Here is a 26,560-nt window from a genome sequence, read left to right as displayed (position 1 = left end):
GAGAGTTCTATAAAGCACAAACTTGTCACATGGGCATCAGAGGACTGTACATAAATAACCCCCTTTTGCACCGCTTTGTTCGCCATAAGTTGGCAAGGTATGCTCAGACATGAGTGCCTTGCTCACTTTGCCACTGGATTCAAGCAAGCCTGGCTGAAGACGGCTGTAATGCCAGAAACTGGTACTATGAAGCTTGTTACCGGTCCAGGGAAGGCATGGCTTGGCAGTTCGGGCTGGACTGTTCCCATGAGGCACAGGGTCAGACTGATTTGCATATGGCCATGTCTGAACTGGGGGGCAGAGTGGGCTAAAGAACGGTGATGGATTAAACCCAGATCTTTTGACTGGGTGTGAGTGTTTGATTGGTTCAGATGCTCCGTCCATCACCACCCCCTTTTGTCCCGCCTCATTTTTGAAGAAGGCTGATGGATTTCACCTGATCTCCAAGGGGACCGAAATCCATAATCTTGAGGCAGATCCAGTAAAGAAGCATGCACATGTCTTTTTTCATTTGGAAGGTTTCATGCTTTGAAGTGATAGCCTCACTAGGATCCTGGCTTCTATTGAGAGCCAAAGTAGGGATTGCGGTAGACCCAATGAGGTTGCAATCCTATAGTCTAGTCTAGACATTACTAGGAATTGTACCACGATCTAGAAGACTGACTTGTGGCGGTACAAAAGGTTTTCCCTTACTTAGGAGGTTGAGTAGGTAGACCACATTGTGGGTGGATGCTCTTGTTTGTGCTTTCATGGTGGAATTTTTATCAAGTGTTAACCCCAGAAAGATAAGAAAATGGTGTGAAAGTCAAATTAAAAAAATACATATTTATTTGCTCTGTACTGTGATATCAGCTCCCGTTCCTCTGGTACTTAGCAAGGTACACCCATAAGGTACTAGGAAAAAACCTAAAAAAAAGAGAAGGGTCTGGTCAAAGTCTAGGCCTTCTGGTCAGTCCATATTGTGGAGTCCCGAAGCTGTGCACAGTAGGAGTTGGCCATTTGCAGTGGGGTGTGCTGAACACCCATGGGGGGTTGGACACCTGGAGGGGGTTGGGCACTGGGCCTAACCAGAGGGTAGACCTAAAGGCCATCCCTGCATTGGACATCCGAAGACTATGCCCAGCAAAGGGATAGCCACCCACTGCAGGCTGGACGTAGTGCCTGTTCAGACGAAAATTTCTGTGGCCAACTCGCCACTGTGCACAGGTGAAGGCTGTGTGCAGTGTAGGTTAGGCATACACTGGGGTTTGGTGCAGAGCCAGGCTAGAGGGCAGGACCTACTCCCAACTTTCTACTGTGCACAGTCGTATTTGTATTTGTATTCGTATTCGCATTTATTTTATTTTGTATTGCACAGTTACCTAAAACCATCTTCAATATAACTTACATGCGATTTTAAAAGCAAATTGAAGCAATTGTTTAAGAAAAAAAGTTATTCTTGTAAAATGAAAAACAATGGGTTTACTGGAGAAGTGTGGCTCAATGATTAGAGCGGCAGACCCTGATGCAGAGGTCTAGCCTGGGACCAGGGTTCAATTCCGCGCTTTGGCGAGTCTTGGGCTCAAAATTCCACGGACCTTATAATTCTCGCCTCCGTGCCTATTCCAATCATGGAGTCCCACTCTGCAACTCTGGGCAATAGCTTGCTTAATCTCCACAACAGCCCCCACAACGCTAAGGATGCCTGGCCTCCACCTTGGGGGTGCCCAGGAGTGGACGCCTCAAAGGGAAAGCCAGGATAGGTTCCACAGCGGTATTTGTACAAGCGCCTTGAGACCCTTGCGGGTGAATAGTGCGCTATACAAGTATCAATTTACATTTACAACCGTATAAATACCGAGTAAGAAGATATATTATATACATTTATAAATCTGCAAATGGTTGTCAGTTCATTATCAGTTCAGCCTTGATGGAGAGTACTTGTTTAACAGACCAAGTTGCCTTTTATAATGCCTTGCCCCTCTTATTCCATAAGCCTAAGACGCAACTCGGCCATGTATCTCCCAAGTCTGGCCAAGTCCTGTGGTGTAGTACAGGAAAAGAGAACCGAAGTTGCTTCTTTCACTGTCCGTACCCCGTTGCGCAGCCATATTTGTTTTAAAAGAATCCTACGCGACTGTAACATACCGGGGCAACAACAAATCAAATGTAGCAAATATTCAAATTTAAAATCACTTATACTGCATCTGATTCTATGTTCTAGAGATCTCCACCCGGGATTTAATTCTTTAATGGGGAGGGGCACCAGTCTGGCCCATACAATGTTTTTTAGTGCTTTCCTTCCCAGAGCTTGCTTCAGATATGGCTGGATTTTACTCCTGGCAAACGATTTTATCAGCCAAGGTGAGCCTCTTCCTGTTGCGTAGTCTTCTAGATCACTTTGGTGCGACAGTTGATAACATTGTTTATTGATTGAATTTTTGATGGCCAGATAGTTTACCGTCCCCTGATCCCAATTTTCCATTGCTAATCCCAATGTTTCCACTGCTTCCTCTGTGTAACGATGCCGCGGGTTAATTGACCCCCCCGTAAATCGGCTTCAGCATGCTCTTTAGGCTTCCGGCTGGAGCTGTTAGGACTTGGTAATAGTATTTCACATGCGTTCCCAAGCATTCTTTACTTTGTTGCTTGAAACTATATTCTAGACGAATTAGGCTGTTGCGTGTATGTTTGGGCAGTTTGAAAATGCGTTTGTAGGCCTGGCATTGTGCTTTGTCTAACATTGATTCCATTTTACCCGGGAATGCCTGCTGTGCATAACCAGCAATTGACCAGATTTTTGCTTGTATTACTTTCCTAATCGGAACAGTTGTTGGGCTTTGCATTATCTCATTTAGTTTGCATAAGGAGTAAATTGTTGACTGTGCTTTAGCAGGGCCGGCGCTAGGCATGAGCAGCATGGGCAGCTGCCCAGGCCCTCGCACTCAGCCCACCAGCATGGGGCCACGCGCTGGTGATGTGTCCTGTTGTTTCCCTGGCGATCTATTTCAAAGAAAGGTATCGCCTTGCAATTAAGGTCCTTCGGAGGGGCCCCCCTCCCCGGGCCTCTCAGGGATGGTGTCCGGAGGCATAGGGGAGGGAGAGCTCCCTTCAATTGCAAGGAGGCTCAATCACAGACATTGTGGGAGGCCCAATATCCAGCATTTTGTGCGCCCCCACAGTTTTAACTTTTAGCCCACAAGCAACTCTCACACCTATCAACTGAAGGTGAGAGAAATGCTTGTGGGCTGAAAGTAAAAAATGTGGGGGGGGGGGGGTGCCAAAATGCTGGACAATGGGTCTCCCACAGTGTCTGTGAATGGTCTCCTTGCAAGGGGCCTCTTATCTACATTAGAGGGGCCTCGCACATTCCATTTTAGCCCAGGACCTCGCAAATCCTAGAACCGGCCCTGTGCTTTAGCCTTCATTTTATGTAGATGTATCGTTGCTTTACTGGTTTCACTTAGCCAGCAACCTAGGTAATTTCTAGGATTTTGCTGTGACGATGATTTCTTTGCCCACATGCCATTTCAAAAGAGCCTTTTTGGGTAGTTTTTTGAGCATTTATTATAAGTTAATTTTTTCATTGTAGTTATTGAGGGCATCTAGGCCTCTTTGAAGCCCGATTTTTATGTGATCTATTACCACCACAGTGCACAGTCAAATGCCAAGTTGGTGTTGGATGTTTGCAGGTAGATGGGTGATTGGCCTACCCAGACGTTCGGCACCCACTGTGGATTAAGTGTAGAAAGGGAGTTGGGTGAAGGGCCTGACCCTGTAGCCAACCTCTCAACCGACTTAATAGCACCTTGTACCGCTTTGCCCAGGAACTCCAGCAGTGAGGTACTGCAGTACCAGTACCAATATTGTGGTACCAAAAAAACCCAGAAACCACCATTATGCAGGCTTTTGGCAATGCGCAGTGCGGGTTGGCTGTCTGCAGTTGGTTGAGGGTTTGTCGAAAATAAAGTTGTTCACAAGTGAAGGTCCAGCACAGCAGGGTGGGATGTTTGTCAGCAGATTTTGGGCACACGACCTGGCCTACAGCCAACCCCACTGTGGCTGCATGGTAGAATGTCATGCACAGCAGGGGATTGGGGGCCCTGGACTTTGTGTGTAGGGTTCAGCTGGGGCCCAGGACCCGCCAGTAAACTCCCACTGAGCACAGCCTAAGTCATAGGTTTGAGCGCAGTCTGTCAGAGGGGGTTGGACATATGCTCAACTTTGAATATGATTTTAATAAAAACTAAATTCATTGATAAAAAGCAAAGGTGAAAGTGAACTATAGTTGGTATGGTAATACGATCTTAGCTTACGCTAAAAGTAACACCACACATTCACTAAAAAAACAATAGAGTGGCGATATGGTAAGGTGTTGAAATGTGATAAGGACTAACATGTAAAAACTGAAATACCAACAAAATTTACCTTTTAATGTTTAATGATCTATAACTTGCTCCCACATCAAGCACTACTTATGACTTCACATATTACATCAATCACAAAATAGTAATTTACATCAGTAATGACATCCCTGATGAAATCTCAAATAATGACCAACCATGGAAGTTTGGGAACAGGGAGGTCTTGTATGTAATACTTGATCAAAAACGCCCCAAAGCTGACAGGAAAAACTGAAGGGTAAAGTCAATTATACTTAGCTTTGGAGATAGCACATCGATATGTGTTTAAAAAATCTCAGAAATTATTCTAAAACACCACGGTCATGGTTACAAATTAAAATGTAAAAAACACTAAAATTCACAAATTATAATGAGGAGTTGAGGTTGGCTGTTCGCACACAGTTGTTCTAGGTCGGCATGACAGGATCGTAGGCCAGGCCATGAGGCATTCGCCTCTTAGCAGTGCACAACCGAAGGCCATGTGCATTGAGCAATCAATGGACACTAGCAGAGGATTAAATGCATGCAAGGTAAGGGATTGAGCGCTGTTACCATGCAAGGTCAGGGACTGAGCCCTGTTGCCAACCTCCATCTACCCGCTTAGGGTTGTGTGCAGGGTCTGACCACTCACTGAGCAAGTCTCAAGGCTGTGTGCAGCGATGATTGTTTGCCCATGGAAGGTTGGGTGCAGGGAACTCTTAGAAATAGTATGTAATATTTTTTTAAAAAATAGCTGGCATACACACAGGTTAGCTTGAAGTTATAGTTAGCTTCGGTAATAACACTTCAATGTACATTTTTAAAAATCCTCGAAATCCACATAAACAATCACAGTTAAAGTGCAGTCATGGTTACAAAATAAAATGGAAAAATCAATGACCTTTGCAAGTCATTCTTAAGACCACCATTCATAGCTCACACAAAAGATACTGCGCACCAACTACTCTGGATTGGCCAGTGAAGGATTAGATTAATATAATTGCTAATTTTGACATTTGGTTATCCCAAAAATGGAAGGGTAAAAAGGGAGGAAAAGGAAAGGGAAGTTCAACCCTAGCACCACAACCACGTCCACCACTTCTGTTCCTGAAGATGGTAATTTATGATTATTTATTTGGCCTTGATTTTTAAAAATTCTGAAAAGCCTCTATAGTTTATATTCAAGTTTTGAAGTTGAATTCAAGCAGGTCTGCAACTATGGAATGGACCTCCTAATGAATGAGATACAGGGAATCATAGCTCTTTATTTCTTGCTAACAGCCAAAGCCAACAATTAACTCAGTCAAAAACTTTAAAAAGTTGCGGAAGATATACATTCATCAAACATATTACACACACATACAAAGTATAGGAGAAGCACATAAGGAGGATGGCAGCTGAGAACAAATTATAGTGGCTGTCGGAAAGTTGATTAGTACATGGGCGTGTTCATCCTCAGCTGGTAATGATACTGCCATCACTAATAGGTCCAGTCAAGCCTCAGTAAATTAATCTTTGCTCAACCTTTGATATATTGACTAATGAGCAGTCAGGCTCAAATTTGGGGAAAGGTTTGTGTAAAGCATTTCATACCACCAAAACAGTAATAAATAAAAGACACAACACTATGAAAATTCAACACCAGTTTGTAACATTAGACAATATTTTTATCTCTAAAGCAGCATCAAATTGACATAAATCCAATGTAGTGAACAGAGGGAATGGAGATAGGATTTTCTAAAAATATAGGTAAAAATAGTGCCAAAAGGCCTACAGCGACAACTGAGGATATCTGGTCACACTGGACCTAGACAAAGTCACAAGTTCAGGTTGACAATGATAGAGCGCAGGCCGGGCACAGTACCAAGGTAGGCCTGCTGAGTATTGTACCTTATATGCAGTCTTTGCAGCGTTGCTTTGCGATACTTCGTGTCATGCGGTATCAGTTCAGAAGAGCTGCAAGCGATGCAATTTGAGATCCTGTAATGTATGGTGTCGCACAGGGTCGGTCCTGATGAAGCTTTGCAATGAAGCTTTGCAGGGCTTTGCATGGATTGTACTAGTTCTGTTGAAGCTGTGCGGTGGGGTCTTACATGTCTTCGCATCATCTCACTTGGGTTCTGTTGAAACTGACAGCTGAGCAGTAGGGCTTTGCGAGGCTTCTCGTTGTCTTGCATCAGTTCACAGAAGTTCTGGTGAAGCTGCCTGCTGGTTTTTGGTTCTTCTGGGGGGATACATATACTCTTGCACTGGTCAAGGCTTCAGAGGCTCTGGTTTGCCACTTAGGATCTAGGACTCAATCTCCCACATTGCATTTGGGCAATCCAGGATGAGGGTAGTTACAACTGGTCAACTGCGGTATCCTCTCTTTGGCTTTGCAGGTGCATTCTTTAGCTCTTTTGTACCTTTTGCAGTTAACCTTTTGCAGTTTGCACTCCTGTCCTGTAAGTCAGTCACAGCCCTTTCTTTTCTGGAGCCTTGTGAGTGCAGCAGGTGCAGTCTTTCAGAGTGTAGTCCAGGGGCAAGAGCAGGGTAGTCCTTCTCTTCTTTTTTCCAGGCAGTGTTCTGAGTAGCTCCTACTGCTGTTACATATTTATTCTCCATTCTGGGCTGGCAGGGGTGGAGGCATCCTTGCCAGGATCTCACATAACATGAGATGTTACTCTTCAGAATCCAGATGATGCAATAAGTGGTCCACCTCTTGATATACCCAACTCATGATTCAAAAGGTAACAGAGTATTAGGGTGATCAAGTGAGGGAAGGATAGGTAAGGAACAGCGGGGAAAGGAACCAAAAAGAAAAGAACAAATAACATGAAAGAATCTCAACTATAAGACTACTCATATATGTTCTCACTAAACGACCTCACTATACCTTGAAAACTGAAGAAAGGGCACAGCCATTCTTCATTAATACTGAAAGTTACTTCCTCCCTTATGAGTCACAGGCCCATAAGACACAAAACACAGGATTAAACAGGAGTCTATAGTAAACATGTAACACTTCAATTCATCAGGCGCACCAGATACATACCGGTTCACTAGAACCATAACACAAAAAGAGTAGAAGTCCAAAATGAAGATGATGGTCAAAAAAGAAGAACCAAAAAGACTCAATCCAATGTTACTGTTCAAGGTTCAGAAAGCAATAATCCAATGTAGAAGATAATATTAGAAAGAATAATGTCTTCACTTCTCATTAGTCTCTTTTCAAAAGTAAACACTCCGTACTCAATGTTTTCCTGTTTCAAATAATGATATTTCACTGTATTCGTCTTTCTTTTATTTGCCTCCAACCTGCAAGGGTATGAAAATGCAAACAAAAAATATATGGTGCAAGAGAAATGAACAAAAGCAAAGTCAGTGGGAATTATTTCTTACCTCTCTCCCAAGAATACCTGTGTGCATCTGATTGTTACAGGGAGCTTGTAGCAGCCCTCATCTTGCTCTTGACATCAAAGCAAGGGAAAATAAAGGCCGCTTTCAAGATCTCTCAATGCGGCGTCTCAGCGGAAACCAGGCATCTCCACTCACCGCTCTCCGAACACCAATCACCAAGGACACCGAAGGCATACCGTGGAATCCTCAAACCTTCTTTTCAGACAGGAGCAGCCAAGCGGTAACGTCACCGCTCTCCTTGGAAAGTTACAACAAACAGGAAAATTCGGACTGTGAAGCAGCACAAACTGCTTCCTCGTTACACGATCCTCACCTCCACCGGGAAAACATCCAAATGCTGTGAATTACGCACGCTAGCCAGCGCAAGTCATGCCGCTAAAGAGCCTCTCCTCCCATCGAACGCGGCCTCATGGGAGATGTAGTTTTCACATTCTAAACAAAAGGAAGGCGCTACCCGACCTGGATCCTGACAATCCTAACCTATAGGGGTAAAGCTACCTCCCTCTGCTATGACCACTTACAGAGATGTATTAGACACATTTCTAGCCAGAATGTAACATTCCTCCAAAAAACAAAATGGTGAAAGTCTCTCCCTGGTGTGTGTGTGGCTCTATACCGCAACATAAAGGTGTTGCTACTAACTGACAACACTTCTCTTCCAGCCCCGCACCTCATCTAATCAGGCGGGCTCCCACCTGGCTAGAGATGAAGGAAGTGGGATTGGTCTGGGTACTGTGACATTTGTTTTCCTGCAGAGAATCCGGCCTTTGAAGTCCAGTTTATCTATCCAGCCCCCTACCTCCCTATGGCTTCTCTAGGAAGAAGATCTTCTCCTAACAAATGGCTATATTGTTGCAGCCCCAGGCCTCTTCACACCTACTCAGGGAGCAGCTTGACTCAGAAGAGGCTGCAATAGGGCTGTTTTAGATAATTTCAGGATAGTAAGTTCTAAAACCTCTTTCCTGTAATAGTTATATTAAATCTGATGTTAGCAAGTTGTTGGGTTTAACCCTTTCGATGCTGATGACGAGCTCAGCTCGTCATCACCCACGGGTGGCGTGTGCTGATGACGAGCTGAGCTCGTCATGTATCGCGGAAAAGGGAAAACAGCCGCACAGCGCAAAAATCGCCGCAGCAGCGATGCGGTTAATGAAACTCTTAATGTGATACTTTTAATGATATGGGTAACTAGCTCCAAACAGAAGTTAGACTTTAATAAGTTTATCATAGCCTTCTCCATGTTAGTCTATGAGGCTAGCAGCACAACAATAGGGAAAACAACTATGGACTGATTTTCCTTACGAGGGAATAAAATCTTTTATATTGTCCCAGCTTTTTTTTATAACTATGCACCCTGCCCTTGGGGCACCTAAGGCAGACCTTAGGGGTGCTGTATAAGTAAAGTAAAGACATTTTTGTACTAATGAAGTACTTTTAATTTCAAAATCGAATTTCGACAAAGTTGTTATTTTAAAACCAACCTGCAAGACAGGCTTGGCTTTAAAATGACATCAGACATCAAAGCAGTGCACACTTTATTTTAAATTTGTTTATTGAAATTTTCATAGAACAGAACCATCAAAGATATCAGGACATCATTATATATCACACAGAATACAGAAGAGCCAATTATTACATGTGTTCACAGAGTCAAGGTGGAAAAAAGAAATAAAATTACAAGTACAGTAATGAGCAGGGTAGTCACAGGCATACAATAGCAGAGATGGCATTAATCAGCAGTGTTAGCCAGTAGGTAGGCGGTAAAGGGGCCCCAAATGTCCCGTGGCCGGGACGCGCTGGGCAGTTCCTCCACATAACACGTGAGTTGGTCTCTACAGTATGTTACATCTTGCAGCCAGTGTGCCAATTTAGGAGCTGGGCGGCCAACCCAGTGCATCGAAACCCTGCGTTTCGCCAACTGTAGCGCCAGTGCCACAAGTTTGCGGTTCACATTCTTAAGATGAAGTACATGCCCCAACAAACAAACTTTCATATTACATTCACCCACCATGGCGGACAACGTAGTCGTGACCTCACCCCAAAAGTCTGCCACTTTGGCACAGATCCAGGGCAGATGCTGAAAATCTGCATTTTCAGCCCATCTCTTACAGCAGTGAGAGTCTCGCAAACCGAATTTATACAATTGCATTGGAGTATAGTATACCTGATGGACATACTTATAGTGAATATATTTAAGATTACCATTTGCAGCAAATTGCCCCGTGAGACGGCAACTCAGTTCTCACTCGTTTTCCCTCAGTGGTTGTGGCAGGATAGCATTCCATTTTGCTAGTGCGGCGTCTGCAATGAATGCCTCATCACATTGTGAGGCTGTATATAAGTGTGAAACCAGTTTAGTATAGCTGTTTGCAGTGTATAGAGACTGCAGAGCTTCTAGTGTTGGTGGTTCCCCTGGGAAACTAGAATACAACGTTTTTAGCAATCTGCTATAAATGAACATTAGCAAAGCGACATTTTCCTGATTCCCAACAAAATCACTGAGGTGAAGAAACTGGCCATTGGGGTATACATCACCCATAGTGTGTGCCCCAGCAGCATGCATCATTTTAAGTGAGCCAGTCTCACCAGTCACCAATATATTCATATTATGGACAAGAGGCATCACCGGTGCATATAGTGGTAGTTTCTTAGCCCGACGTCCCAGTTCTTGCCTTGTCTGATACGTACATTTCACTGTGTTAATGTTGTTCTTTTCAAGAACCGTAATGTTATTCACTACCATTGCCTTCAGGGGTATTGGATGGGTGGCACCCGCCTCTACTGTGACGTGTGGTGTATACGGTGGAGCCTTTTGTCAGTAATTAGCGTAGTGTGCCTGGGCACAAAGATAGTATAACTGAATATCAGGTACAGCAAAACCCCTAAATTCATACTGTCTTGTAAGCGTCTCCCACTTTACTCGTGGCTTTTTGCCTCCCCATGCCAGTGTAATCAACAGCGATCGCAATGTAGAAAAAAAATGTTGGGTGAGGCGTATAGGGATATTCACAAATAAATATAAAAACCGTGGTAGCACCACCATTTTGATGATCACCACCCTATCCGCAAATGTAAGTAACAGTTTAATCCATCTAGCTACTTGGTCTTCTAGGCGTGTAATTGCAGTTTCATAATTGGCGCGCACAACGACTTGAGGGTCTCTGTGAGCCCAGATACCCAAGTACTTGACTGGCTCAGTTGTCCATGCCAAAGGACATTCCAACTCAAAGGGCGTAGTGATGGAGCAAGGATTCGCACGTAAAGCGACTTGTTCTCATTCATGAACCTCATTAACTTGTAATCGTATTAACCAATCCCGTTTGTCATTAATATTTCACTTTTCCAGTACACGCGGGTGTCCCAGAGACGCTTGCTTATGTGTCTATTAATCCTAACCATGCTTGCATACTACAGAATGGCCGCTTCGCAGAAATTCAGTCTGCGCATGCGTTGGTCATACCCATGTGATGTGACGCACTCGCAGTTTTGGAGGGAGAGTTCGCTCATGCGCATTGTAGCTAATATGGCCGCTTGTCTCTAAACACGCTTTCTGCTTGCCCATGCTGCTTTGCATTTCTATCTATTTCCGCTTAACCTTTAACCGCTGTAGTTATTATGAAGTAAGGGGTGCAGTGTAGATTATCATGGTGCAAAGTGTATTCAATTTTTCTGTGTTATTAATTTGTTTTCGCGTACTTTTCATGTACCGCGTATCTGGGGCCTGGGAGTGGGGAGCGGCACCATCTTTGAAACCCATCACGACCCCGTCATGTGATGAGGGAGAAGTCAAACTACGCAGAAGCAATACCCCGCCAGCTGGCTGTCGAGACTGGGATGCTCATGGGAAATGATCTGTGACCTGACCAGGGGAGCCGAGCTGTACCTGAATTTGAAACAATATTGATACATTACTGTGTGCTCCATTGTCCTCTTCTACACGTATGCCTGGGAACAGGAATGTAAGGGGTGGGTACTGGAAAATACATATTAACCATGGGAACCCAGAATTTTAGGTGGTGACAATGACCTAACCACCTCTCCTGTCCAATCGTAAGCTGGGACCCTGTCACTTGCAACATTTGTGGGTGGTCTGGGGACCCGAAAAGAGTATATCTAGCCTAGTTTAGTTAGGGAAAATCGTCCGACTTGTCCGAATAGCTGACCTGTCACCGACCCCACGACTCTATAGGTGATTGATACAGAGAGCTGCGGAGACCTCTGTCCGAATTTTCCACAAACTCCAAGGGGTGGAAATAGTCTTAAGTGCTGGCGGAGCACTTTCCTGGGAGATTCGAGAACCCAATCGGGGTTACTTGCGGATTCTGTACAGTGAGGGGGTAGGGCAGGCGTTGCATCCCAAGCTGCAGGTGTTGGTCGTGCCCTTTGGTGAGCCCAGTCCCGACCCAAAATCCTGAGGGGTATCCTGTCCTGATTTTCCGTGAGCTGTACCGGCTCACCTACTGGCATCCTAAATCCTTGAGGGTCCTTGTCCTCGTCTTTTCCCGAAGCTGACCCGTGGCCAGGGTTAGTCCTCATTCCTATCCTAGGTAAATATATCCGTTGGTGTCCGTCTACTATCCTTTTCCTTCCTGCTCTTTAATAAAGCCACTATGCCCAAGATATTCTCTCTGTTCTCTCTAAAGGATCCATATGCAAATTGTTTATTAGTATGTTCCATTCTTCCCCTTCCTGTAGGGCATATTGAAACTGTTTTTGCTTGAATAGTGTGATGAACATTATTGATGTTTAGGATCTAAGTTTAGGTTAATAGATAGACTAAGTTTAGAGTTTGAATCACTTATAGGTTTTAGGAATTCACTGACTAATGTGTTTTGAACTTACCTTCCCTAGTATAAGCCTGAAACTGAATAGCATGTTCCCTGTTACCCTTACCCAATAGCATCCTATTCGCACCCAATGGTACTTGCCCTTATCCATAGTTATATCATTCTTGCAATCCTGATTGTTGATGTTTTGATTTGCATCTGCCTTATACTCTTGTCACTTTGAATTTTACTTCTTACATAAAACCCTTAAAACCCTTCAGGTGTCTGTGGTTATTAAAGAAAACAAAGTGTTTGATATATGAATAAATTAAATGTTTATATTTATCTTATTATCTATCCTCTAATAGCTCCTGATCCGTCAGGAAGAGTAAGTACCTGCGGTAAGTCAGGTGCCATGGTAATAGTGTTACAGAAAACACATATAAAGTACTGATAGGAGTGTGTAAACTCGCTCGACTCACAAATTAGTGTCATTAAATCACGTCATTGGCCCAAGTGCGTGAAAATCTGTCAAACTCAGAGCCGGGTGACCTGCGCGCTCTATCAGTATTTTTCTGGTAGCAGAGGATTGTTAGGACTAGTTAAGATAGGTAGATAAGATAGTTGCCATTGAACCGTGGAAAATAAAATGTGCTGCTGAATATTTTTTTTTTTTGCTGCTATAATAAGGATTGTTATTTCATTTAAATGTCATAGAATAAGTTTGTTATATCTCATGAAATATTAAGTATATCACTAACCAATTGTGAGTGATTGTTTTCGTGTTGTGGGGATCCCCGGGGAAATAAAATAGCAGGTGGTGAGTAGAATCCACTTGGCTGTGAGGTCACTGGCTAGGGGAGAGATTAGTGCATGGTTAGGCAGAACTGGAAGCGCTAATTAGGACTTTCATAAACTCATTGATGTGTAAATGTTAGCTACCAATACGGTGGTGAAACTCCCGTTGTGATATCACCTAGTAAGGGTCACAGGGGTAGGAGTAATAGGTTCTTTGGAGCTTGAATGACAGCAAGGGAGGACATTGGTGAAAATTGACTTACTATATATCCCGGAAAGAAGTGGATTAGTCAAAAGAGTAGCAGGTTCTCTATTGCTTGTGTGAAAAGGATAGGCAGAAGGGATCTATCCATAGTGAATGAAAAGTAGTCAAAAGTGGTTTACTTGCAGTAAGAGAAAAACCCTCTTTCTTTCTAAAACCCTTAAGCACAGTGGCGAACGTTATACGTTGTTAACTAAAATCCGTATTTGCACTTTAAGAAAAATTCAAACTCTCCGTTACCTTGTGAAGGAGGGAGTCGGTTGCAAGGCTGCACTGACATCACTCCGTGCCGCGCTGGTATTGGTTGAGCCAGCGTATGTGTAGCGAGGCCAGATTTGTAAGGGAGGGGTGAGTGCCGCAGAGTGAGACCGTGTCTCACGAAGGGGCCGCGCACCCATTGGTTGACAGATTTTGCAACATCAGTGCTGATTGGTTGCTGGGAGTTGAAAGACGCACTAGCATTGGAAGCCCATAAGTAAACAAAATTAATCAATCCGAGCTTGAGGATAGTTTGGAGAGGTGTATGTGGTATCCTGAATTCTTACCTAATCCGCAAAACCTAGGTTTTCATAAGGAACAGATGCTAAGAGGTAGACCTTATAATATGTATGGAGGAAAGAGAAAATTGACTCTTGCCGAAAAGATCAAGAATTATTTCAAGAAAGACAAACCCATTAGAACTAGGGAGGGTGTGATCATTCCACCTCCTAATACTCCCGCATCTTTTATGATGTTTGACAAAGGGTACCATACTTGTGTGTGGTTAGAAAATTGGGTAAAGTACACTGAAGATGACGGAGTCCTAGCATTTCCCCTCGATGGTACTTTTAATGGTAGAATCCTGTTTAACTTGAGAACCCGAATGAATGAATTACACCCCTGACCCAGATTAACGCAGTACGAAGCTTTAGAGGAATGGGAGATTGAGGCTCTAGAGCGAGACAGACCCCGAATGAATAAGGGAGTGAGCAAATGGTATCCAAAATTACAGCGAGAAACAAAAGAACAGAAGATGAAGCAGTGGAGACAGAATATGATGGTTGAGGGACTGTTTCCGATGTTTGGGGTAACCGAACAAGGAGAAGGGAAAAAGACAGAGAAAACTCGACACCTAATGACCATGGGGGATTCAGAGGATGAGTACCTGGAGGATTTGTTAATGAAAAATCCACCTCCTTATGCTGAAGCGTCAGGAACCCTAAGTTCGAAAAATCCTTTTTTCCAACATCCGAGAAGTAGAAGGGCCAGCGAGACAGATGTAACTGGTACCGGTAGCAGACCCAGTAATAGGGATGAATTTTGCAGACCTAGTACAGCAGTCCCAAATTACCGACCTTTTGGCGAAGATAGACCAGGCTCAGCCATCCCCACGGCCCCAAATATATACCCTCCTTTGGTACCCCAAATAATGCATGACAACTCGTCAGAAAGAGTTTTACAAGAAAGAGAAAGGGATGCCCTGATTAAGCAGCGAAATGACCTAATTCAGACTATAGCTCAGATACATCCCAGTCCTGACGCCCTGACTATCCCTGTAACTATTGGTCCTGCTATACCCCTTTACGGGGATAGGCAGGCTAGTCCAAAAACTCCTGTCATTACTCCAATCTCAGCACCCCCAAGAAAAGAGCCACTCGTCGTTGATGATCAGGCAAGTGAATGTGAGTCTGTAATCTCCCTAATGGATTTGCCCATAAGGGAGCCTGGGAACAGTGAATCTCGGACAGGGAGTCAGGCTAAGGCAAGGGAAGTCCTAATCGAAACAACATCAGGGATCCGGAGTGCCACAGTGGTGACTCCAGAGGAACTAGATAGATGGACTGAAGAAATAGACAAGAAACTTCCCCGCCCAAACCTTTGGATATTTACAGGCTAAGGGTAGAAATGGAGGAACTAATGGCCGGAAATGTGGGATTAGACAGATTAAATACCCTTAACGAGGACGAGTTGCTATTTATCAGCAAAAGCCTTACCCGGAATACTAGAGTGCTCCATGAAAAACTCATGGACACTGCTGCGGACATGGGAATTGATGTAAGTCGATCCAAAGTCTTGCAGAAACCCTATAGAGCAGAATTCTAAGACAAAGATTTAGAGAACATGAATGTGTCAGGGAAGAAAACACAGATAAAGGAATTGCTGAACATACTGCAGAAATGGGGAGATCTAGACAAATGGAAAGCCAGGTGGGCAAAAAAAAAGGAAGATAGTAGGGTCAAGCCAAAGACTTCTGAATACGTGTTAAAGGAAGTAGGCCAATCACAAAAACTGTATCCCATGAGAGAAGTGCCAGGTGGGAAATATGTACATGTCCCGTGGTCCCGGCAAGACATTGTGTCTTTTACCAATGACTTCCCAAAATTGAGAGAGAAGCCAGTGGAGTGGTACAGGCAGGTGGAGCGATTCGTGAAGGTACAAAAATGTCTCCTGAAGGACCTGGATGGGTTCTTTGTCATCGTAGTTCCTGTAGACTTATGGACAGAATGCAAAATTTCAGTTAACTGGCCTAGTGAAGAATATGAGAGAGACTCCAAAACCGGAGCTCCTTCCCCAGATGTCATGAGAAAATATGACCAGGTCATACAATATCTGAAAGGAAAGGTACCAGCGAAAGAAACTGATTGGACTCGAATAGGTAGAACTACCCAGGACCATAATGAAACTGTGCATTCCTACTATGAGAGGTTATTGCAGGTATTCAAGACCTACAGTGGAATCGATAATATTGAGATGAAGGATATGACCCACTTCATTTATCGATTTGTGTTGGGTTTGAGACCTGAAATATCCCAGTGGATCACAGACAATAAAATCTGTTGGCAGGGAAAACCCATAGATGAGGTCCTCAAGTACGCTAAATACTGTGAGGATGAAATGGAGAACAAAATGAAGGCCCTTAAGGAAAAGGTGATGTGGGCGCAGGTAAAATTGGCTGAACAACAAGAGAAACAGTTAAGTAAATTAAATAACAATACGCAAAACACTAACTCTGGGGAAGGAGGGAAGCCCCGAGTAAAGATGAGCAAAGAAGAGGCCAAAAAGAAGTTTCCCTGTCACGGGTGCGGTCAGATATGGCACTGGAGAGATGAGTGTCCACATTTGCAGGCTGGTAATGCCCCCATAAATGGTTTAACTCCACAGGTGCAGAAAGAGGGGCCACGAAAGAATCAGCAACAGGTAAATTCACCTCCATTACCTCGAGCTCCTAGACCTAGTTACAAGAACCAGGCTCAACAGAATGAAAGGGTTGAGGTATGGGAAGGAGGGAATGAGAGAAATACAGCAACTTCACAATTCCTGTTAAATGATACATTTCTCTGTGATGAGCCATACTGACGGGGCCTGAGGGGGAAGGAAGGGGAGTGCGTGCTTGGCGCCTCCCTACCGGTAGACCAGACAGGGCCATACATTGAAGGAAAGGTTGAAGGAAATGATGTCACCTTTCTGTTGGACACTGGTGCTACCCGTTCGACTGTGAGAACAGCGGACGTTCCAAACCTACCCCTCTCGGGAGAAGCAATCCAAGTAGTGGGCGTATCAAACCAGATAATTAGCACTCCTGTAACTGAACCAATGGAGATTTCTATAGGGAATTTCAAAGAAATGCACAGATTTGTTGTCTGTGATTCCAGTCCAGTGAATTTACTAGGACGTGATTTTTTGTGCAAAATGAACTGTAGCATCTTTTGCACACCAAAAGGCGTCGAAATTCAAACCCCAGATGAAGATGGCCTGTACAAATTAATGTTGCTAAGGCCCGATGCAGCAGTTAAAGCTCTGACCATTCACGACTTACCTGAAGAACTCCAACAAAAGGTGATACCAGAGGTGTGGGATTTCACCGGGAGAGATGTAGGATTAATGGCAAATGTGGACCCAGTTAAAATAGCCATTAAACCCAATGCTACCTACCCGAAAACTAGGCAGTATAAAATGAGTGCAGAGGTGAAAGCTGGAGTTGCATTCGAAATAAACAGATTACGGAAGGCAAACATAATACAGGAAGTAATGAGTAGTGCTTGTAATTCACCCATAATTGGAATTAAAAAGCCTAGTGGGAAATACAGGGTAGTGCAGGACCTGCGAAAGGTAAACCAGATTGTTGTACCTTGCTGTCCCATTGTGCCAAACCCTGCAGTAATCCTGTATCAGATCCCTTGGAATGCAGAATGGTTCACTGTCATTGATTTGTGCTATGCGTTCTTTTCCACCCCATTGCACCCAGACAGCAAATTTCTTTTCTCATTTGAGTTTGACAGTCATGTCTACGTCTGGAATCGCGTCCCTCAGGGGTACACAGAAAGCCCCTCAATCTTTAATCAGTTTCTAAAAAGATGCCTTGAATCCTTAGTTCTACCAAAGGAGTCTGCCCTGGTTCAGTACATAGACGACCTTCTAGTGGCGTCTAAAAGTCAAAGCGACTGTGTTACTGATACCATTGCCCTGCTGAATCATTTGGGAAAAGGAGGACATAAAGTGTCCCCGGACAAATTGCAGTTTTGTAAAAATTCCGTGAAATATCTGGGACACCAGATAGAAAAAGACATCAGGAGGGTCACTTCAGAAAGAATTAGAATAATTCGAGATATGGAATTACCCAGAACCCAGAAGGAAGTCAGAATGTTCCTAGGAGTTGTGGAATACTGCAGACAGTGGATTGTGGGATTTGCTGTTTTGGCCAAACCTTTGATAAAAATGACCAAGAAAGGAGTAGATGACCCAGTTAGCTGGGATGACGAAAGCATGACCGCCTGGATAAAATTATGAAATTGTCTGTGCTCTGCTCCTGCACTGGGAATGCCTGATTACTCCAAGAACTTTGAATTATTCTGTGATACACGAGACAATTGTGCGCTCTCAGTCCTAACACAAGAACATGGTCAGACTAGACGTTCAGTGGCCTACTTTTCAGCCACTCTGGACCCAGTGGCTGCTGGGTTACCAGGGTGTCTGAAGGCAGTGGCTGCTACTTGCACAAGTCTGGAACAAAGTGAAAACATTGTCATGGGACATCCTGAACGGTTTATGTTCCACATTCAGTTGTGATCCTGTTAACTCGAACCAAGACCCAGTATCTCACTCCTAGTCGGCTGACTAAATAGGAGAGAATTCTTATTGGTGCAGAGAATGTGATAATTTCCCGATGCAATATTTTAAACCCTGCAACCTTGTTGCCTCTTACCCAAAATGCAGAAGTGGAGGGCGAAATTGAGCATAATTGCATTGACTTAACTGAGTTTAGCACCAAACCACAACCTGATATAAAAGAAACGCCCCTTCCCATAGAGGATCTTGTGATGTTTGTGTATGGGTCTTGTTTGAAACATGAGGATGGCGGGTTGAGTGCTGTAGTCACACTGGAAACGACCCTAGAGGCATCCTATCTAAGTGAAATAAAATCTGCTCAAGTGGCCGAGCTGATCGCATTGGCCAGAGCTTGTAAGCAAGGGAAAAATAAAAGAGTAACCGTATACACTGACAGTCAATATGGTTACGGGGTTGTTCATGACTTCGGCCAGCTATGGTTGCAAAGAGAATTCATGACTTCCTCAGGTACCCCTGTCAGAAATGGAAAAGTGGTACAAAACTTACTGGAAGCAATCCAGTTACCCAAAGAATTGGCGGTAGTCAAATGTGCTGCTCACAAGTCTGGAAATGATGATGTGACAGCCGGAAATAGATATGCTGACCAAATTGCCCAGTATTGTGCCTGATACAAAATGTCCCTAAAAATCAAATTATGGGGAGGCGGAAACAGCTGCCAACTTATGGTGTTTGAGAATGTATCAACTTGGAGGGAACTGAAAGAGTTGCAGCAAGCAGCAGAGGAGGAGGAGAAGCAAAGATGGGAGACTGAGGAATGTCAGCCTAGGGAAAGAGATGGTGTTATGGTTGATAAGACGGGTGTGCCTGTGTTGCCAGATAGCATGGCTACCCCAATGGCCAGGATGATACATGGAGACACCCATATTGGGAGGGATGCAATGTGCCGTATGTTTCACCAAGTGTTCTATAACTCAAAATTCAGGAACATTGCGGATATGCTTTGCTAGAGGTGCTTAGTGTGTCAGCAGTTCAACGCAGGGAAGAGGACTGTAGTAGAGCAAAGTACAATTGGAAGGGCATAAGGTCCCTTTGTCAGACTACAGGCAGACTTTATTCAGTTGCCCATGTGTAAAGGATACAAATATGTCTTAGTAATAGTTTGCCTATTCTCAAGGTGGGTAGAAGCATACCCAGCAAAGAAAAATGATGCCCTTACTGTAGCCAAATTGTTACTCCGGGAGCTAATACCTAGGTACGGTTTTCCAGAGACAATTGAAACAGACAGAGGTGGGCACTTTGCCAACAACATCTTAAAAGAGCTCTATACAGCATTCAAGATTGAGCCTAAGCTACACTGTGCATATCATCCAGAGGCTTCTGGAATAGTCGAACTAATGAATGGCACTATAAAGTCAAGATTGGCCAAAATGTGTAATTCTACAAAATTGAACTGGATAGAAGCTTTACCCCTTGTCTTGATGGGATTGAGAAGTATTCCAAACCGAAAGACAGGCCTGAGCCCCCATGAAGTACTAATGGGAAGACTGATGCGACAGGCATGGGTACCTGGACACAAACTGCTGAGCATTTCTGATGATTTGGTGCTAGAATACTGCAGGCAGCTGGGTGACCAAGTGCTTTCTATCTCTCACCAGAATGGGGAGACTGCTGTTGAATGGCCAACCACTCCAGCCCATAAACTGAAACCTGGAGTTTGGGTTGTGTTAAAGAAGCACACCCGGAAGAGTTGCCTTGGACCAAAGTGGGGAAAACCGAGGCAGGTGATCCTAGTCACTAACACTGCTGTGAAGTGCGCTGGCGTGCCAAAGTGGATTCATGCCAGCCATACCAAGAAGGTGACCGAAGAAGAGGCGGCTGAGGCTGAAGGTGGTGCAGCTGAGGAGACTCCAGACGAGGGTCCGGATCTAGCTGATGTAATACTACCGAGCACCAGTCAAGACGAATGGTTCCCAGCAGACGACCTGATTCTTGATCCAATAAGAACCAGAAAATATTCCTACCTAGATAGAGAGTGGGATAGTGAGGACGAGACAGGGCTAGAAGAAGAAGGTCAGGTTATCGAGATTCACGTCAGACCTGATCAGGGAATAGGTCAAGTAGGGACAGATCAAGTCATCGACACTCCTCCGAAGACTCCAGAGACTGAAAAGGGACAGATAGTAATTAAAGCTGAAGTTCATGCGGAAGAAAATCAAGGGTTCGAAGTGCATGAACAGGAACAGATAGACATAGACGAACGTGTTCAGGAAGCAGAGTCCCAACCAGTTGAACCCCAAAGTCAAATACAAAATATACCTGAACAAGGCCAGCTTAAAAACCAGGCAGAAGAAACTGTCGAAAGACCTGGAACTAGTCAGACAGGAAGGGAAAAGGACACTGCCAGAAAGCATGACCGCCTGGATAAAATTATGAAATTGTCTGTGCTCTGCTCCTGCACTGGGAATGCCTGATTACTCCAAGAACTTTGAATTATTCTGTGATACACGAGACAATTGTGCGCTCTCAGTCCTAACACAAGAACATGGTCTGTCTAGACGTTCAGTGGCCTACTTTTCAGCCACTCTGGACCCAGTGGCTGCTGGGTTACCAGGGTGTCTGAAGGCAGTGGCTGCTACTTGCACAAGTCTGGAACAAAGTGAAAACATTGTCATGGGACATCCTGTAACGGTTTATGTTCCACATTCAGTTGTGATCCTGTTAACTCGAACCAAGACCCAGTATCTCACACCTAGTCGGCTGACTAAATATGAGAGAATTCTTATTGGTGCAGAGAATGTGATAATTTAACCGATGCAATATTTTAAACCCTGCAACCTTGTTGCCTCTTACCCAAAATGCAGAAGTGGAGGGCGAAATTGAGCATAATTGCATTGACTTAACTGAGTTTAGCACCAAACCACAACCTGATATAAAAGAAACGGCCCTTCCCATAGAGGTTCTTGTGATGTTTGTGTATGGGTCTTGTTTGAGACATGAGGATGGCGGGTTGAGTTCTGCCTATGCTGTAGTCACACTGGAAACGACCCTAGAGGCATCCTATCTAAGTGAAATAAAATCTGCTCAAGTGGCCGAGCTGATCGCATTGACCAGAGCTTGTAAGCAAGGGAAAAATAAAAGAGTAACCGTATACACTGACAGTCAATATGGTTACGGGGTTGTTCATGACTTCGGCCAGCTATGGTTGCAAAGAGAATTCATGACTTCCTCAGGTACCCCTATCAGAAATGGAAAAGTGGTACAAAACCTACTGGAAGCAATCCAGTTACCCAAAGAATTGGGGGTAGTCAAATGTGCTGCTCACAAGTCTGGAAATGATGATGTGACAGCCGGAAATAGATATGCTGACCAAATTGCCCAGTATTGTGCCTGATACAAAATGTCCCTAAAAATCTAATTATGGGGAGGCGGAAACAGCTGCCAACTTATGGTGTTTGAGAATGTATCAACTTGGAGGGAACTGAAAGAGTTGCAGCAAGCAGCAGAGGAGGAGGAGAAGCAAAGATGGGAGACTGAGGAATGTCAGCCTAGGGAAAGAGATGGTGTTATGGTTGATAAGACGGGTGTGCCTGTGTTGCCAGATAGCATGGCTACCCCAATGGCCAGGATGATACATGGAGACACCCATATTGGGAGGGATGCAATGTGCCGTATGTTTCAGCAAGTGTTCTATAACTCAAAATTCAGGAACATTGCGGATATGCTTTGCCAGAGGTGCTTAGTGTGTCAGCAGTTCAACGCAGAGAAGAGGACTGTAGTAGAGCAAAGTACAATTGGAAGGGCAGAAGGTCCCTTTGTCAGACTACAGGCAGACTTTATTCAGTTGCCCATGTGTAAAGGATACAAATATGTCTTAGTAATAGTTTGCCTATTCTCAAGGTGGGTAGAAGCATACCCAGCAAAGAAAAATTATGCCCTTACTGTAGCCAAATTGTTACTCCGGGAGCTAATACCTAGGTACGGTTTTCCAGAGACAATTGAAACAGATAGAGGTGGGCACTTTGCCAACAACATCTTAAAAGAGCTCTATACAGCATTCAAGATTGAGCCTAAGCTACACTGTGCATATCATCCAGAGACTTCTGGAATAGTCGAACAAATGAATGGCACTATAAAGTCAAGATTGGCCAAAATGTGTAATTCTACAAAATTGAACTGGATAGAAGCTTTACCCCTTGTCTTGATGGGATTGAGAAGTATTCAAAACCGAAAGACAGGCCTGAGCCCCCATGAAGTACTAATGGGAAGAGTGATGCGACAGGCATGGGTACCTGGACACAAACTGCTGAGTATTTCTGATGATTTGGTGCTAGAATACTGCAGGCAGCTGGGTGACCAAGTGCGTTCTATCTCTCACCAGATTGAGGAGACTGCTGTCGAATGGCCAACCACTCCAGCCCATAAACTGAAACCTGGAGTTTGGGTTGTGTTAAAGAAGCACACCCCGGAAGAGTTGCCTTGGACCAAAGTGGGGAAAACCGAGGCAGGTGATCCTAGTCACTAACACTGCTGTGAAGTGCGCTGGCGTGCCAAAGTGGATTCATGCCAGCCATACCAAGAAGGTGACCGAAGATGAGGCGGCTGAGGCTGAAGGTGGTGCAGCTGAGGAGACTCCAGACGAGGGTCCGGATCTAGCTGATATAATACTACCGAGCACCAGTCAAGACGAATCGTTCCCAGCAGACAACCTGATTCTTGATCCAATAAGAACCAGAAAATATTCCTACCTAGATAGAGAGTAGGATAGTGAGGACGAGACAGGGCTAGAAGAAGAAGGTCAGGTTATCGAGATTCACGTCAGACCTGATCAGGGAATAGGTCAAGTAGGGACAGACCAAGTCATCGACACTCCTCCGAAGACTCCAGAGACTGAAAAGGGACAGATAGTAATTAAAGCTGAGGTTCATGCTGAAGAAAATCAAGGGTTCGAAGTGCATGAACAGGAACAGATGGACATAGACGAACGTGTTCAGGAAGCAGAGTCCCAACCAGTTGAACCCCAAAGTCAAATACAAAATATACCTGAACAAGGCCAGCTTAAAAACCAGGCAGAAGAAACTGACGAAAGACCTGGAACTAGTCAGACAGGAAGGGAAAAGGACACTGCCAGAACAATAGTGCCACAACCGAGCGAAAATAAGAGAGCTCACGAAGAGGGCCAAGTTACCTTGACTACTAAGAGGCTAAAGAAGAAAAGTGAACCCAGATACATAAAGAGACTGAAACTAAGATTGAAAACAGTAGAGGAGAAAATAGAAGACCGAAAAAGAGCTGCTAGCGAAAGACAGAAAGCAGGAACTCAGCAAAACAGACGCAGTACCAGAGTGAAAAGACTAAATAAAAAATATCAGAGTTCTGAATGGACCTACTTGGTGTTGGAAGAGATTGATGATCCTGAAGTGAGTGACAGAAGCGATCAAGATTCGATCGAGGATCTGAGTCCTGAAGAAGAAGACCCACCTTGAAAGTGAAACTGCGTAAAGCTCTTGTGTGGAGAATGAAAGAGGGGTTGGAAAGCCACCTGTAAGCTAAAATGTCTGATTCAAATGTGAATGGAAGACCTAGAGGGAATTGTTGTAAAACTTGCTGTAAAATATGCTTATGCAGCGTAGCAATAGTTATAGTAGTATGGATAGGACTAACAGTCTTTATACCTTTTATGATAAGTAAAGATACTAACTTGTACCCTACTAAAACAATGACCCCAGACACAGAAGTTGTACATACTGAAGAAACACCACGAAGTGTAGAGAGACGTGACAATTCAGTCAGCCTGAGACAAACACGACCTGACTTAGAAGCACCAGATAAGGAAGGACTACATTTTCACAAAATGAGAAACAGATCACATTTAAATGTCTTTGCAAATCTTTTAGTGCATTACGTAGAAGCTATGGAAATAGAAGATTGTTATGTTTGCATGAAGCTACAGACTCCTTTTAGAGTAATTCATACATGTAACTCCACTGCATTATTGTTTGTATGAGTAACTCCAGGATACACTGTCAATGTAAATTAATATCAGTGACCTGCAATCTCACTCTGTTTGCCTGATATTTCCTTTTACTTACTTTTACTTTCTCACTTCCCCCCTGTGTATGGCACAGGACTGTGCCCTACTATAACCCCAATGTTTCGGGTTATGTGTTGCATTTTGAAATTAAAAAATCTATCAAATCAATAAATATTCCTTGTCCGGCTGGCCAAGGAACTCTGAACTATATAGAAGTCCACTGTGGTCTATATACATTATTTGTGCTCTCCCTTTTTCTTGTATGCTCAGGACCGCTTGTTGTTTTGATACCTACTTCAGTAGCTGAAGGTGTGACCTAACACCATTTACCCCTGACCTATGGGATTTCCTGCAGTATATTAGCAAGGTTGTTTTATAGAAACACTTTACAGTACTACTATTCAAACACTGACGTGATTTTTTCTGAACTTCCTATTCGGGGAAACCTGAATGTTGTACATGTTAGAAGCGAGGTGACCCGTTACATGGGAGAATACTTTCTGACTATAGGTGACATAGATTTGAATGAAGCTCGAAGAGATAATTTGACTTGTTCATTACATGAGCAAGAGAAAATGTTTTTGAAAATGGCAGAAAAGAGAAGGGAGAGTTTCCAAAGAAAGGCCAATGATAAGAGACAGAAAACTCCTAAATGGGCTGAAAACATGGAGAGCACCTCAAATGGCGAAGCAAGTCCTGCGCTGTTGCTGGATTTTGAACGGAAAGGGAAACTCTGTCTTCATAGAGAAAAGACTAGTTATTATAACAATGTATTCATCGGTTCCAGTGAATGCGAACATAATTACAAGGTAATTGGAGGTTGGGGTTTCAAAAATGGGTCAGAACCTGTGTTTCCCGGAATTTATTATATATGTGGAAACAAGGCTTATTTCAAATTGCCAGATCACTGGTATGGAAGCTGCTATTTTGGCATTGTCTTCCCGAAAATATACCATGTGAACAACGCTGCTGGAAGCAATGAAAATACTAATGGTTTAGTGCGTAGTAGACGTGAAAGTGTAGGAGAAATTATAGGTGATATATTTAGTGCACTGATACCTGGAGTGGGAGTGGTTCTGAATACTCACCGTATTTGTAAATTGTCTACAGTAGTGGATCGGTTGTCAACTGACACTGCTGCTGGATTTCTGCTGGTCCATACTGAAATGGTTGCGATCAGATCAATGGTTTTACAGAATCGCCTTGCTCTTGATACCTTATTGGCAAAAGAGGGCGGAGTCTGCAGAATGTTGAAGGCGTAACATTGTTGCACTTACATTCCTGATAAGAGTGTGGAAATTAAGAAATATGTACAAAACATAACTAATTTGGAAAAAGAACTCAAACCACTGGAGGTTGATAGTGCCTGGAAGAGACTGACTGATGGTCTCTCCTCTGTAGGTAGTTGGTTTACTAACATAGGTCGCAGCCTTGTAGGGAAAATACTGATGCCAATAGCTGGAATAAGTCTGATTGTGTTCATAATAGTAATTTGCTGCAAATGTCAAAAGTGTAGAAAGAAGTATACGGTAAATAGGAAAGGAGTCAAGAGAAATATTGATGAACTTGAATTAGAAGAGTTAAGAGACCAGATTTATAAGAAAGCCAAGAGTTTCCATCCTAATAAGAATGCTGAGAAGAGGCTCAACAACTAATTTGTAGAGATCGAGATGAGTGAGATGTAAGAAAGAAGTTGGCATCTGTTTCCATTAATAGTGATGATAGTAAATATCACCAAAGAAAGGATTGATGGAGCAAGGATTTGCACGTAAAGCGACTTGTTCTCATTCATGAACCTTGTTAACTTGTAATCGTATTAACCAATCCCGTTTGTTATTAATATTTCACTTTTCCAGTACACGCGGGTGTCCCAGAGACGCTTGCTTATGTGTCTATT

The 26,560-nt window shown here is 43.8% G+C and overlaps 1 protein-coding gene across 1 annotated transcript in view; it reads right to left on the bottom strand.

Moving 5' to 3' along the window:
* The window catches only part of LOC147718734 (sodium- and chloride-dependent neutral and basic amino acid transporter B(0+)-like), a 746,574-nt gene that overhangs the window by 112,126 nt on the left and 607,888 nt on the right, over nucleotides 1-26,560 (bottom strand). The gene's annotated exons all lie outside the window — the stretch shown is intronic.

The sequence above is a fragment of the Lissotriton vulgaris genome, chromosome 4_1 (genome assembly GCF_964263255.1).
Source record: "Lissotriton vulgaris chromosome 4_1, aLisVul1.2, whole genome shotgun sequence".
Taxonomy (NCBI): Eukaryota; Metazoa; Chordata; class Amphibia; order Caudata; family Salamandridae; genus Lissotriton; species Lissotriton vulgaris.
This window is presented reverse-complemented; position numbering and strand designations above follow the sequence as displayed.